Consider the following 16,459-nt stretch of genomic DNA (forward strand, 5'->3'; position numbering starts at 1 on the left):
AAAATCGCAAAATACCAGGACTTAAAAATTGAAATTCAACTATTATGGCACAAACCAGCAGTGGTAATTCCAGTGGTAATCGGCTCACTGGGTGCTATTCCAAAAGCACTGGAATTACATTTAAAACAGTTAAAAATTGACAAAATCACCATCAGTCAAATGCAAAAGGCCGCACTGCTTGGATCCGCACACATATTACAAAAATACGTTACGACGTCCTAGGCCCCTGGGTGGGGCCCGACTAGTAATCAATGCCAAATCCGGCGAAACAACTGGCCGCTGTGATACAATTCTGTTGATGCAATAATAATAATAATAATAATAATAATAATAATAATAATAATAATAATAATAATAATAATAATAATAATAATAATAATAATAATAATAATAATAATAATAATAATTTAAAAACCCTTTCCCCTTAGGATGAGAGAAAGGAAAAGAATAAGAATAGATTTCAGGTCCAATGGAATATGTATCAATCTGGTGAAAACTCAAAAGTCATACAACATGATGTAGTTCAAAAGTCATACAACATGATGTAGTTCCTCTACATCTCTTACTTTTCCACAATCCACCTCATTTGTAGCTAATCACTTTGTACAAGCAAGGTTATTCATTAGGAGTGAGTGAAAAAGAGCAATTCCCAGGTGCAGCACATAACATTCAATAGTTGTGAAATATGCACAGGGAACATTTCTGGAGGGGGGGGGAGATGCCAGATTGGGATCAGTGGTGGGTTCCTACCGGTTCGGACCAGTCCGGCCAAACCAGTAGTAATTTGGCAGCCTGGGTCACTGGAACCAGCAGTGACTCAGGCCTGTCACACACCCGAACCAGTTTTTCTGGTGCTGCCATAGGTGCCGCTATCTTCTTTTTTGCTTCTGAGCATGTGCAGAGCAATTTTTATTGCATTTATGGGCAAATGCACATGTGCGCAAGATCAAAACCTGTGTGCACATCAAACTGGCAGTCATGCCGGTGGCAACCCACCCCTGATTGGGATACTGGTTAAATTTCAGAGGAATAAATAAATGTATTCTGCTCCTATATGTTTGGTGTAATGGTTAAACGCTACAAGTACAAACTGGGAGATTGTGTGTGCAAATCCCGCCTTAGGGCATGAAGTCAGCTGCATGACCCTGGTCTCCCACACCCTTAGGAAGAGCAAGCAAGGGCAATCCACTTCTGAAGCCTTGCCAAGAAAACTGGGGCAGGTCCATTCAGTTACTGGGAGTCAAGACTCAATGGAAGACACTCACATGGTCCTATTCACAGTGAGAGTTCAATGAATAAACTTTCAACCTGTTAAAACTCAAGAAAGATCATTCCCACCACTGCAATACTGTGCATTGATGATTTACCCCTTTTGGGGGAAATATTATGACACGATATACTGTTTATAATGACTATCAACTATATCAACTATATAACATAACCTCTGCATGTATTACTATAGTTTTTACATTTATCCCAAATTCAAGATCACTGATGACTTCATGTCATCCATGTCATCTGGAACAGAATGTGGTAATCAATTATTTTATTTCCCAATATTTACTACTTTCAATTTTGTGACTAGTCACTCCTCAGTAATTCCCAGACTTCTGAGGTGACCACCTATTTCTTAATTTAAAACATATCCTTGGATTAGGTTCATGAAACAAAGACTACACAATCTATCTAGGCTTTTATCAGCCATTGAACTGCCATGCTGATCATGGAGGGAAAACACATAAGCAAGGGGGGGGGGGGGAAGAAAAGCACTATTTCAACTCTTCACTAAAGAAGAATTGTGACTCTAATACAGTATCACAATTCTTTCTTACTTTCTAAAATTGTTTTAATGACTGGAGGTTTGTTTATCTGTCTCCACTTACAGAAATCTAAGTTACTCACTGCAGGGTAAATTCCATTCTTTCATTCGCCATGACGACCAAATGATTCAGAAGCATTTCCTCCCACAGGACAAAACCATTTACAGGTATGTTATGCAGGAGAGGCTTAAAAAGCAGAACATGGAACATGCCCCCCTATTTCAAGAAATGATGAAATGATGTCTTAGCATGACACATTGCAGTGGGTGCTGCTTGTGACATTTCTTTGATTTGATGCCAAATATAGGCTTAGGGCTGACTATTATTACTGCAGTCATAACCTTTATTGCAGTGCAGAAATATAGCCAACTCTGATCACGTCTGCTAAAACATGAGCTCTCAAACAATATTGCCCTAAGCGTCGTAAGGGTAGAAAGAGAGAATGTAGAACCAGTCTCCTCAGGTTTTCCAAAGGCCTTTGGAATTAGCAGGTGGCAACACCTGGAAAATCCTGCCTGGACTTGAAAGATAAGCAGAGTTGGACTTGGCTGGTGCTTGGATGGGAATCCTAGGCCATTCCAAGATTATAGTTAACTGTGAGGGCTGGAAAACAATTCTGGAAAAAGGTATTGGCTAATTATATTGTGGCCAAGAAAACTGCACAATTGCATCCATTTAGAAAAGCTCAACGTGAAGGCATCTTTAGCTGAATTCCTAGGTAGGAAGAAAGTGAGATAGAGGGGTATGAAATACTTTGAATCTATGGAAATTGTTACAAATTATGATACATCAGGCCTAAACAGGTGTTTAATCTTGGTGATTTTGTTGTAATAAAAGTCTTCCCAAAGATTCTCCCTAGTTCGGTGGAAATTATTTGAAAAGACAGCAAAAATCATTGACATCAGGAAAGCATTGTTCTTGAAGCTTTACAGTAGCTGCATCCTACAGAAGACTGAGCGTAGCTCCTTCGGGGCTTTATCTGTTGGTCTGCTACACTTCATTGATAGTCCTAGTGCAGGGGTGTCCAAACTTGGGAACTTTAAGACTTGTGGACTTCAACTCCCAGAATTCCCCAGCCAGCATGGCTGGCTGGGGAATTCTGGGAGTTGAAGTCCACAAGTCTTAAAGTTCCCAAGTTTGGACATCCCTGTCCTAGTGGAAGTATCATTTAGACATAAAGCTACACACACTGGCAAAAGGGGAAAGCCTTCACAAGGATATGTTGGTTTTTTAACCCTTCCAGGCAAAATCCTTCTCTTATACCACATACCTTGTGAATACTTCACATAGCCTAATTTCCTCCCTATTTCCTAGATCTGCAGTTGCCCAAATTCTGAAAACTGGCTCTCAATAAATCTGAAGGGGAAAGCAGATGCTCAGAGAGTTAAACACCCCTTTCTCAACAGAGAGAGAGGAATAAGATACCACCTATCTCCAGTTTACAATTCAGCCCTTGCAGCAATTCCAAGAAGATTCCACAACCAATTGCACTCTGATTCAGGTGACCTCGAGGGCACAGAAAAAACCCCAAGTGGCCTCAACAGCTGTCAGAAAGTGTGCTAATAACCAGATGGCTGCAAAGAATCCTTCCATTCCTCCCTCCATCCCCCATCCTTTCAGAAACCATCCTTCCATTTCCCCATCATCCAGTCTCAACTGTTGGTACCTATCCTTCCATCTCCCCACCATCAGAACCAGAGGTGGTATTCAGCAGGTTCTGACCAGTTCTGGAGAACCAGTAGCGGAAATTTTGAGTAGTTCGGAGAACTGGTAAATACCACCTATGACTGGTCCCGCCTCCATCTATTCTCTGCCTCCCGAGTCCCAGCTGATTGGGAGGGAATAGGGATTTTGCAGTAACCTTCCCCTGCCACACCCACCAAGCCAGGCCCACCAAGCCATACCATGCCCACCAGGCCATGCCCATAGAACCGGTAGTAAAAAAAAATTGAATCCCTCCACTGCTCAGAACTGATGAAGCTTCTTGGATGAGAAGTGAAATGTTTTCTTCTTCAAAGAAAAAACAATTCAGTTGCCTTTTGTAGAAAAAAGCATTTTTGAGACTGGGGTTGTATGGTTTCTGCCTTAAAGAAATGGATTTGGCGGGTGATTGAAATCTGTATCTGGCTTTAATCATATTGTTATATATTATTATAAAGTAATTATTTTATGATTCAGTAACTCTTTCAGCAATTTAGTTATTTTATTATTACTTTTCATGCTCATTTGTACATTCAAAAATGTTTTGGCATTTTGGTATATGCAAAGATAGCATCTTGGTTCTCTGTTTTAAGCAAACACATTCAGTAAACAAAGGAATCAAATTAAGCAACGGAGGGTCTTTCCTAAATCTATTAAGATAAAGTCTTGTGTCATGTATGAAAAACCGTGTCTCCTCCGTATGTTCTGCAGTCACTTTTAAAGAGCAAACTGGACGTGCTTTTAGTCGCATCAAACCTTGATTTAAAAAAAATAAAAATGATAGTCACCTTGGGCACTTAAGGAAATTGAAGCCATACATAATACTGAATTGTTGACTTTCATAGAAGAACCACCCTTCCAAGAAAAACCTTTGATGATTTCATCCATTAAACTGCAAAGAGCAAAGCCAAAAAAAAAAAAAAAACCACCAACCCTCAGACAATTAAGTCCATCAGTTTAAACTTGCTCATTTGGCACATTGCTGAGACGGTCATCTGGCATGAAGTGGTTTGCATAGACCTGTCAGGATTTAATAATAAAGGCATGAAAATAGGATCCACCTTAATTGCTACCACTAACAATCCCCCACCCACCCTGAGTAGGATACATGAGACAATGTAGTTAGTAGGTGATATAATTGCCAAAAATCACACCAGGCCTTGAGAAGTCTGGTCATATATCTTAAAATCTTTCAAAGCAGTTTCAACCAGTCGGCATGCTACCATTGCAGAGATAAGTAAAGTCACCTTGTCTTCTCCTGGGCATCACCCTGCTACCATAAATGAAAAGGAAGCCTTCTTGGCCACCTCTTAACACCTGAGCCCATTCAGTTTAGTTCAAGACTATAAAACTGACTATTTTGGAGAATACACCTGTCTGTTTCCCATATGATGCATGATATTTTGACACAGCAAGCAGCAATGTCTGTTTTTCACTACTCAAAAGTTAGTAGTGTGTGCCCTCTCCTCCCTCTTGATCAGATTATAATGTAGGGATCAATGATCCATTGTCATACAGCATGGACAAGATCAGAATATGTTGCGTTGTATTCTTCAGAATGTTTCCTAGATTCTCCTGAATTCCCTACCAAGCTCTTTGTTCTAATCCTTAATCACCTATTTGATTGGTTGAAGGAAAGAGATCAACCCGTTGCCTGCCGAATCCACAAAAGTACTCAGTTTAACTCCCCTTTCTGATTCAGTTGCAATTGCATGAGATTGCTCTTTGTGGGTGAAAGTTCTCCAACCTAACCCAAAGATAAATGGTTACTCTTTGTCTAATTTTCAGACTAACAAAGTGATTTAGGAAGCAAAAGCACCTATATTCTTTCATGCACAACTTACTCATTTATTAATTTCCTTCTTTCTCAGTTTCTGACAATAACAGGAACAATAATGATCCAATACAAATTGGCTCCAATATCTTTGAAGTGTATAGCACACACATTTTCAAGTTCTTGGACACTAATCCTAAACAGTTACCCAGTATTATTATTAAACAAATTATTTAATCCTGGATAAGAGATGTCCAGTTCACAGAACTGACATAAAATTCTGGGAATGAAATTTGAAGGATTAAAGAGTGCAGTTTCCCATGCTTTAAAACTCAGGAGAGTTTCAAAGAAAATTGAAATGCTAAAGTCATTTGGTATGAAATCCAAAAAGGAATGCTTACTGCCCAATTTTGCTGGTTGATCAGTGGAAATCTAAGAGCAAACATGTCTGTTAGCCTCACACTTTTTGCCAATTATTTCAGCTGCTATACCTAAAGAGGCTTCTCTCACATCCGTTCCAATCAGATCTGGATTTAAGGACCTTGGACATAAGGGGAACAGCAGAACAAATTGGGTTGGGCTGTATCTGTGGGAGGATTACTATGCACCTGGAATTGCCCTTATCTGTCCAAGGAATGCCAGTGAATATCCTTGAACCATTCTGCTGGAGCAGAGACTATTTGCTCACCAGTCGCTCCAGAGAAATAAATATGCAATGCCTGTCTGCTTTGTCCCCCAGCATCAAAAGTGATAGACATCATCCAATTAATATCTTGTTTAAAAATATAAAGGTTTTTCTTTCTGAGAAATAGATTTTTTTTTACATGACAGAAATAGTGATACTGGTTAAATTTCAGTTAGCCTGGCAAAACTTTCCACTAACTATAATATGGTTGGCCACACCGTCATCCAGACTCCATTTAGAGCCATTTAGACTTGATTTGGCATTTCTATCCACCTACATTGTCTTATCAAAGTCTTGGGATTCTCAGATATTGCTGTTTGATGGTTAAAGGTATCATCGTGGCATGTAAGCTATTCCAAGTAAAGCTCCCTTTTGCAATTAATTGATGTCAATACGGTTGTTTAGGTAGCGCTCCAGATGTTTTGGGATTGCACCCAAAACCATTGGCACTACCTTTGTTTTCTTTTGCCACAGTTATTTTACTTCTATTTACAGGTATTTGTATTATGTGGTTTTCTTCAGTTCTCTCTCTATTCTTAAGGCTTGGTCTTGTACAGCTCCTCTGTCTCTTTCTTGAACTTTCCTCCCATTGGCAGGTGTGTCCCATTTGCTGCTAGTTTCGTTGTTGTTATTTTCATATAGAAAAGGAGGGAAGAGAACATGTAAAAAAAAGAGAGAGCAGCAAGGACTTACAGTTCAAACTTGTAGCTACATACAGTATATTGTCTCCTACTGATTTCCTTTCCAGTGTTATTAGTCTAAAAAGCAGGAACTGAAGGACCACAAAAACATAGCTATGATTTTCCCTCACAGTTTTAAACATTCTCCTAAGCCTTGTTTAATGAGCCACATCAAACACATTTGAAACATACTTCTGAATGGGACTGCTCCTTTTTCTTCTCTTTTGCACCTTCAAATGCCCCTGCATTTGTATCAAAGCACCATACTGGTTGAATTTTATAGAAATTGTCATTTATTTTGCCTTGTTTTCCGCAGCTTTTCATATAAAACTTTGCTTAATATTTCAAGCAAGGTGCAGATATACAGATTAATAGTCCAAATATTTGGATCCACAGAAAACTTAAAATGATTTAATAACCACACAGAACAAGCATCAAGATGTTTAATTAGTATATGATCTATGAAATGGGGGAGGGGGAGAGCCACAGGAATCCTACACAATGAATTCCTTCCTAAAATTTACTGTTTCAGATCTCGTGTGTGAGAATTAATATCTGAATGTTTCCCCCCACATAAAATAAATTGCCATCAGAAGCAAACAAGTGGATGGAATCATGGTACTAATGCTTGGCAAGGTAACATTAAAAGGAATTTTGACTCATAACATTTCAGCCACATGTATTTTCATGCCCAAGCTTGGTTACCCTTAGCAAGCTTATACTGATGATGAAGTGTCACAGGCAGGATTACTGAGGCTACTTATACCAACTATTTGGCAGGCGTCCCTCTGACTTACAGCACTGAAAAACAACCCAGCACATTGATGTTCTCTTTCTGCAGGCAAACCAAAAGTAGCATTGTTTGTAAATGGTCCCTTTTGGATTTAACCATTGGCTGAAAAACATAAGGCAGCAAACAAGGCCTCTTTATCCGAGCATGATATTTATCAGCAATCTGAAATTATTTTCTTATTTTATAAGAATTGTTCTCTTATTTTAAGAAAATAATAATTGTTTTCTGATTTTATAAGACTGACAGGACAATTAATCAGTGGAATGCAAAACAAGTGCCCTCAATTAATTGGTCCAACAGTTAACCAATATTGTTGCTATATGTTGTCAAAAAGAACCAGTGCCTATTTTGAAGTTGAAAATGTGCAATACTGGTATAGATTCAGATCTGAAGATACTTGTACGGACAATGTGACACTCCTTTGTATTGCAAGAATCCAAGCACTGAGAATTTTTATTCTCACACATTTTGCATAACGCAGCTGCAAGATTACTGTCAATATTGCTCATTCCTGTGTGCCATGGATCACGTAGACGGAAGAAGTAATGATGAGTGTACTCAGATGTACAGTCAGAGATTTTTAAACCTGGGGAGCTGGGGGAAGAAAGGGGGATAATGACACTTATGGAATCTATAGTAATCTATTATGCAAAATCCATAAATAGTAGAAACTAGTGTTCAATTTATGAATGCTTTTCAAGTGCTTTTTGATATCATCATCATCATCGTCATCATCAAAATGATGTTATTATGGATGAAACATGTAACGGTCATACCCATTGTCATCGGGCCACTTGGTACCATGTCCAAGAATTTTGCAAAATGCATCAAGAAGTTGCAGCTTCCTGCTGTAGTGCCAGCAGAGCTGCAAAAGACTGTATTACTCAGAACAACATACATTTTAAGAAGATACTTGGTTGATACCTAGGATGCTGGCAGCAACCCGTATCAACCATCAGTGCCAGTCAGTGGTATTTGTGATACATTTTTAAATGTTCAGTTGACTGAGTTTCATGTTTAATGAATAAAAGAGATCATTATCATACCTTCACCATGAAAGCCAGCAGGGTGAGTTTGGACCTGTCACACACACTCTCCCTCCCCCCCCCTCTCTCTCTTTCTCTCTCTCTCTTTCCAGCCCACAGGTTTAGTGTGGGGAAACAGGAGGGGGAAAGTATGTTGGACATGTTCACTGCCTTGAGTTATTTGTAAAAAAAAAAAAGAGGGATACAAATGGATGAATAAATAAATCATAGTTTGTAAATCATATAAAATCATAACCATTGGGAAAAAGTCATACAATCATTTACATTGATGATATTACCCAGTTGTCTGCAAGCAAACAACCAAGTTCAGAGAGCACCAGGGAGTCTACAATTATCATTTGTATTTGGGACAGACTCACAAAAACAAATTCTCTAAGGGTATTTCTTTAGCAAGAGCCTAATGGAATTGTAGAGAAGATGGATAAATGATAACCTTCCCCCATAAATCACAATCACATCTTGAATCTCTGTAAAGGGAATTTAACTGATATCAGAGTCAATGCAGGTCATACATTACCTGTACACTGGATCCCACTGATGGGGAAAAATGCATAGCAGCAGCTAGAACATCACACAATATTCCACCAAAGTTGACTGATCCTAATTTTCCATGTAAGTACTGATATTTAACTCTATATGGTTTTACCTGTATAGCTTCCATTGGTGTCAGGATGACTACCCAGTCTTAAAATAGCTTTTCCCTCCCACTAAAGAAAAGTAACTGAAATTTTGAAGAGATCATCAAATCTTGTACAATTTCAGCATTTTCACTTGAGGTCTCATAAAATGACCATGAGCAGACAAAAAAAACAGGGGGATCAGGAGTGATTTCCAACTTCCTGCTGCTTTCCCATTGACTTTCTGTGCTGGCAAAGTGTTGGAAATGATCACTTGACCACAGCTAACTATGGCAATGTAGCAATTGCAACACTGAAGTGACCACAACTTTGGCAAGTTTCAAACCCATGTGTTCTGGATTTTCAATGCATTCCTTAATGTTAGCCCATTTGAGGAATGGTGACTCAAAAACTGTTGCCTTACGATGCACTATTTCAACCAACTGAAGGTTACACTCAAACAGACACAAGGCAATGTGACAATATATAGACAGATGTTTGAAACACATATTTCAGAGGGTCTCATAACACTTTAGTACTTTTGAAGATTTAAATATTTATTTATGGCACCTGTGGCGCCATATGAGATCACACATAATACGAGGTGCTAAGTGGGTTGTTAACCCCAGCATTATATACAGATATACTCACCTGAAAACTTTGAACATTTTGGTGTATGAAATCTCAAGAATGAATCTCATATCATTTTGTTTTTTCTGATCAAATGTTAATTAAAATATTTTCCAAAATACAATTGGGTTTGACAATTAAAATGATTTCAAGCAAGTTCTTGAGAAATATAAATAATATCATGGTAATTTCCTACCAAATGGATGTAAAAAATAAGGACAACGGGAGAAAGCTATTTTCAGTTTTGAGCAACAAGAAGCAAACATCAAATTCATTTAGAAAACGACTCCTACAAATCTGTTCATATGACAGAATTCTAAGCAAAACAATCGTGTGCATTCGTAAATTCTTGATTTTCCTTTATATTGTCCATTTCTGGTCCACACTTGAAATGTGAAGCACCCGAGTTCTCGCTGCTGATCCTTCTCTTCTTGGTTTCTCCTGATTTGAATGATGCAGAGCCAAACATGATCCAACTTGATGGCCATAAAGAAATGTGCCAGCTTCCTTGTGGCTTTTGTTCCATTTACCTGTTTACATGAGAAAAAAAGAATAGATATCAAGTCCCATTATTTTCTCCAAATTTCTTTTCAAACCAGAAACAATCAGTTCCTAGCAAAGAGGTAACACATTCAAGCTGAAAAAACACAATTGTGTGCACCGACTTCTTAACCTTTATTTGGAATAAATGAGGCATATATTAATGAAATTCTTGTAAAGACGGCACTCCATTTTCATTCATCAGTCAAGCATATTTTCAAAAGAGAAAATAAACAAACAAACCCAGGACTATATTGGTGGAAGCATATTACACTTGGTACAGATTTTGCTGCGCTCATTTATTATTTTCATTCTTATACAATACAATAGCAGAGTTGGAAGGGACCTTGGAGGTCTTCTAGTCCAACCCCCTGCCTAGGCAGGAAACCCTATACCGTTTCAGACAAATAGCTATCCAACATCTTCTTAAAGACTTCCAGTGTTGGGGCATTCACAACTTCTGGAGGCAAGTTGTTCCACTGATTAATTGTTCTAACTGTCAGGAAATTTCTCCTCAGTTCTAAGTTGCTTCTCTCCTTGATTAGTTTCCACCCATTGCTTCTTGTTCTACCCTCAGGTGCCTTGGAGAATAGTTTGACTCCTTCTTCTTTGTGGCAACCCCTGAGATATTGGAACACTGCTATCATGTCTCCCCTAGTCCTTCTTTCTCTTAAGCTAGACATACCCAGTTCCTGCAACCGTTCTTCATATGTTTTAGTCTCCAGTCCCCTAATCATCTTTGTTGCTCTTCTCTGCACTCTTTCTTTTTACTCAGCCTTTCCCAATCTGGAGCCTTCCAGATGTGTTAGACAATTCTAAGTGGAGGATTATGGGAATTGAAGCCTAATACATTTGGAGCACACTAGACTGAGGAAGGAGTTTTTCACTCTTAGCACACTTGCAACATATAATTAATGCTTGGATAGTGGGAAGAATTTTGTGTCAGGGCTAGCAACAGTCATTTATCCATTTAGAAAATATCACATCACAGGTAAAATGAAAGTCCAGTTTTTAAGGCTAAGGAAAGGAATCGCCGGTCACTGTACTGGATTAGACACACCAATGGTTTAATCCAAAATACAGTGAACAACTAAGAAAACAGACCAGTGGATCATTGAAGATAACAACCCAGAATTCTCACATGAGTCACTAATGACCAGGTTCAAATTATCCTGCTTCAGACACTTGTGCAAAGTCTTAGCTTTTTGGAGAAGGTACTAATGCTGAGAAAAGGGGAAGGAAAGGGAAGGAAAGGAGGACCAACAGCCAGGTAAATAGACTCAGAGGGACAATGAATACAATGTTGGAAGACCTGAAAAAACAGATCAGGGTGCATCATCGTGGAGAAAAACCATCTATATTCACTATGCTCAAGGTTGACTCATCCTTCTGAGGTCGGTAAAATGAGGACCCAGATTGTTGGGGAAAATATGCTGACTCTGTAAACCGCTTAGAGAGGGCTGTAAAGCACTGTAAAGATGTATTTAAGTCTAAGAGCCATTGCCATATGTGGTCAATTTATTTATTTATTTGTAAAATTTATTAGCCACCCATCTTACCGCACGGTAACTCTCGGTGGCTTACAATATTAAAAGATAAAACTGTATAAACCCTAGTAATATAAATACAATGCTATAAAGAAATTAACCTAGCTAAAAAGTTTAGGAGTCAACAACAACTTGATGGCACATAATCAAGCAAAATTCACCTTCTGTGGCTTCCCTTCCTACTAGCAACGTCCAAAATATTTGATCCACTGCAGATCAATAATAACCTCAACCATACATATCTGTCTTCTAGTCATGTTTTTGTGTATTGGAAAGGAAGGCTAGAATGAGGCTGCGCTTTTTCATTGATGACATTGTTTACATTCATCTGAATTTCTTTCTTTCTTTCCCTCTCTCTATTGCCCTTCTTCGAATGATTTGGGTGCTTCCAGAACTCAAACTCTTTCTCGCAATCTGTGCATTTCAGCACGTGGATATGTGCATTAGAATATGACCCATTGCTGAGAACATGTAGTCCTCTACTTATGAAAGTTCAGTTAATGACTGTTCAAAGTTACAACAGCACTGAAAAAATAACTTATGACCATCTTTCACACTTACGACCATGGCAGCAACCCCGTGGTCACGTGATCAAAATTCAGATGCTGAGCAACTGACTCATATTTATGACGGTTGCAGAGTCCCAAGGTCATGTGATCACCATTTGTGATCTTCTTACAGGCAAAGTCAATGGGGAAGACAGATTCACTTAACAACCGTGTGACTAACTTAGCAATTGCGGTGGTTCACCTAACAACTGTGGCAAGAAAGGTCGTAAAATGGGGCAAACTCTCTTAACAACCACCTCACTTAGCGACAGAAATTTTGGGCTTAATTGTGGCTGTAAGTCGAGAACTATCTGCAGCGCCTTTGCAACCCCCAGATTTCCCTCTAAAGATGCTGCTGAAAACTCTCAGCATACTTTTTTATCATAGTGAGTGGGAAACAGATGAAATGGCAATATAAGCTCCCTAGTAGACATATTCACACAAGCACTCACAATCACTTTGTCTTACCTCCTCACATACACACTCTAAATTCCCTGAAAGAAATATCAGCCCCTCCCTCTGTGTGTGTTTTAGTTCCACTCACATCATGACTCTCTGCTCCCCCAAAATGCTAAGTCTGGCCTTGAGCCCCCTCCCCAAAAGTTGTGTATTTCTAGGTTCATATTGTTAAGATAGAAACTGACAGAAACCAGGGCAAAACAATGCAGGCTATATGTTTTAATTTAACAGTTATCCCGGTGTGTTTTAACACGAGCTACTCTGTTCCCACAATAGATTTTGAACAAAATTCTTTCAACTGCACGTTGATGTTTCTAAAGAACTGACTTTGTTTGCTTTGCCACTCCTAACTTCAAGGGAAAGAAAAACAATGTCACTCAATCTTTTATTTTTCCTGAGTCACAGTGCAGGTAACCTCAGTCTGTGAATTGGCCAGGGAAAACCAACCTCTGTCTATGGAAGCTAGTAAGTATTTGGAAGGGACCTTCTCATTTAGTTTTGTGGAAAAGTCTTACTGTCCCAAGTTGGGAGAATTCAGTACTATGTTAAGGCTTCTTGGTTTCTCATTTCCGCTTTGCAGCTATTAAAGGCTAAGTGATTTAACTTTAAGCTTTTGGGAGAGCATTCATGCTCATGTGCTGGAGGAAGGTGGTGCTCCTCACAAGCATCCAGGTACAGGGAATATGAAGAAGGATGAGAGACTCTACAGGCTGCTCTGGCTACTGGGATCACATCAGGATGATCAGACCTTGGGATGATAAAGAACTGGGAGCTAAACTGTAGGGCTCATGGTAGATACCTTTGAAAGCAGAAGCCTGCCTGATAGTTATCCTGTGGTGAACTTGTTTATGTCCGTTTATCCCACTCTTGCCTTGCCTTCATTTTTTCCTTGGAAAGTGATTTGTCCCTCCCTCTCTCCCCACCTCTTTAACCATGACACTGACCAGGTACACATCAGAGGTGGTATTCAGCCAGTTCTGACAGGTTCTGGAGAACCGGTAAATTTTGAGTAGTTCGGAGAACCAGCAGATAGGCTGGCCCCGCCCCTGCTGACTCCCAGCTGACCATCTTTTGTTGCCCTGAACAGGAGAATGGAGCTGGAAAGCAGGTTAGTGGGGTGGGAAGGGAATAGGGATTTTGCAGTAACCTTCCCCTGCCATGCCCACAAAGCCCCGCCCACAAAGCCACATCATGCCCACCAAACCATGCAAGCGGTAATAAAAAAAATTGAACTCCACACTGGTGCACATGTGAGGCTATGGCCTCCTGGCATTAGTCTAAATAAATTAATTCATGAATGATCCCTAAGATGATAAATGTTATATACTGTATAATGTGAATGGTATGAATTTCAAGAGGAAAGAGGAATCCTATAATGTTTAAGGATTTTATTGCCTTGCTCAGCTTGGTTTTATGACCAGATAAAGTTTGAGAGGACAGTCCCCATACTATGCATATCTAAACTAAAGCTGTTGTAGAGTATTATGCAAGATCTATTTAAATTTGATCTTTGTTCTAAATATGAATGGCATATTTTTAGGGCCATGAGAACAGAATCTTTGAATCTAGGGTTCCATCCAACAAAGTGTTTACAATGGTGCCCAGTTGCATCAGAGCTAGCTTCCCACAATTTGAAATGGAAATGGGCATAGTGTCATCCAGAAAGATCTCTGTAGGATCACAGTTATTTAGTATTTGATTGAACAAAATTCTTTGGAATATCCTAGACCAGTGTCTTTCAAACTTGATGACAATTTTGAGATGTGTGGACTTTAATCCCCAGAATATTGGCTGGGGGATTCTGGGAGTTGATGTCCACACTGTCAGGGTTCCAAATAGCATCCAAAATAAAATAAGAATCCGAGGCAAGAAGTTCCTCAAAATTCCAATTTATTAAAACAGTCATTTTGGCACATGTGGGATTGAATTTGAAAGCTTCCAGGTTTTTCCCACCCAGTTGAAAGTTCAAGATACTGCCCCAACCCCCACAAGTTAATCACATGGCCCAATCTTCCACTGCCATGATAACTCAACTCCAAGAATCCCCTAGCCAATATGCTGGGGAATACAAATTCCTCCCATCCAGTTCTGGCCAGGTGCAGAGACAAAAATGACCTTGAGTTTCTAAGAATGTTGTTACGGCTACATATCACCCAACTCCATATAATCCCCCTTTCCATTTTCCCACAATAGAAAGTAGACAGTAGAAAGTGTGGCAGGCCTGAAGTCCAAAAGAAAAGATGGCTTGCAGGTATGACCTTAGTGTTACCAATTCTACTAATTCTAAGATCTAAAAGTCATTAAATCCATTCACTCAAGAAACTAGGCGTGCAGATTTTGAAATCACAAAGAAGGGTCAAATATTTGGTTCTGTAGTTTTTGAGATACTATATCTTTCAGAAATTTGGGAGGATCCTTTGCCAAAAAACTAGAAGTTGAATCTCTTTTGTTTTGAAAACTCCTTTTTAATATGAATAAGTTACAACAGAAAATTTCTTGATGAGGATTAGACAACTCAGAGTCCTAAGGGTTGACTGTAATTGCCTCACTACTGAAAATTGAAAAATACTGGGATTTTTTAATGAATATCTTGTGCAAAACTTACTTTTTATATGAAACAAATCAACTTAGTTATATCAAGATAGGAAGGAAAGGAAATTGGAATGAATGAATCCAGAGGGAGGGGGAGCAAAGAGCCAGCACCAGTAATGGTGAGATGGAGAAGCACACATGTGGTCTACAGTAGATTGCTCAAAACTTGGAATTAATTTGGACAGAATAATTGAAATGATCTTTCCTGAATTTTGACAAAAAATAGGAAGACGACTCATGTATAGAATTCTTACATCACCATATTTTCAAAGAAGAAAATTCTGATTAAATGTGGCTTTTGTTCTTCCTCTTTTTTTTTTGTTCTGTATCTAAAATCATCTCAGATTGAAGGAAATGGGAAGAAATGATCCCCTTGAAATCTTGTTGCTTGTGGGAGAAATTTTAAGAATGTGAAAAACTGAAGGGGTCAGTGAAACAACAAGGGCACCTGTAATGCTCTGTTTCTTTATGAAGACTGCTCATCTACTATTTTCAAAGAAAACATTCCATCTTTTGTTTTCCTTTTAAAGATCTTATCCTATTTAAAAATCACTCTGCTAAACTGCAGTTATTTGTTACTTTTAGCTTCTCAAAGGCACAATTGAGAACAAATACTGTTTTCTTCACCAGCAGCCAAAAGGTATACCCATGGGGGAAAAATAAATATGGGTTGATAATCTATAAATCTAATAAGAAATTTAGCAGGACAAAAATAAAGGTTGAGCTTTAAAAAAAAACTATATTATTGTGAACAAGGCAATACTTCCCCATTGTTATTCCTCATTATTTTATTTCGCTTCTGGTTGGTTCCCCTCACACAAATATGCTAGTCAATCCTGACTCTAGGGGGCAGTGCTCAGCTCCGTTTCAAAGCCAAAGAGTCAACACTGTCCGAAGATGTCTTTGTAGTCATGACTAAATGCCAAAGGTGCATGGAACACTGTTGCCTTCACACCAAAGGTGGTTCCTATTTTTCTACTTGCATTTTTACATGCTTTCCAACTGCAACGGGAGCTCACTCCATTAC

This window comes from Natrix helvetica (assembly GCF_964273705.1).
Source record: "Natrix helvetica genome assembly, chromosome: 2".
Lineage (NCBI taxonomy): Eukaryota > Metazoa > Chordata > Lepidosauria > Squamata > Natricidae > Natrix > Natrix helvetica.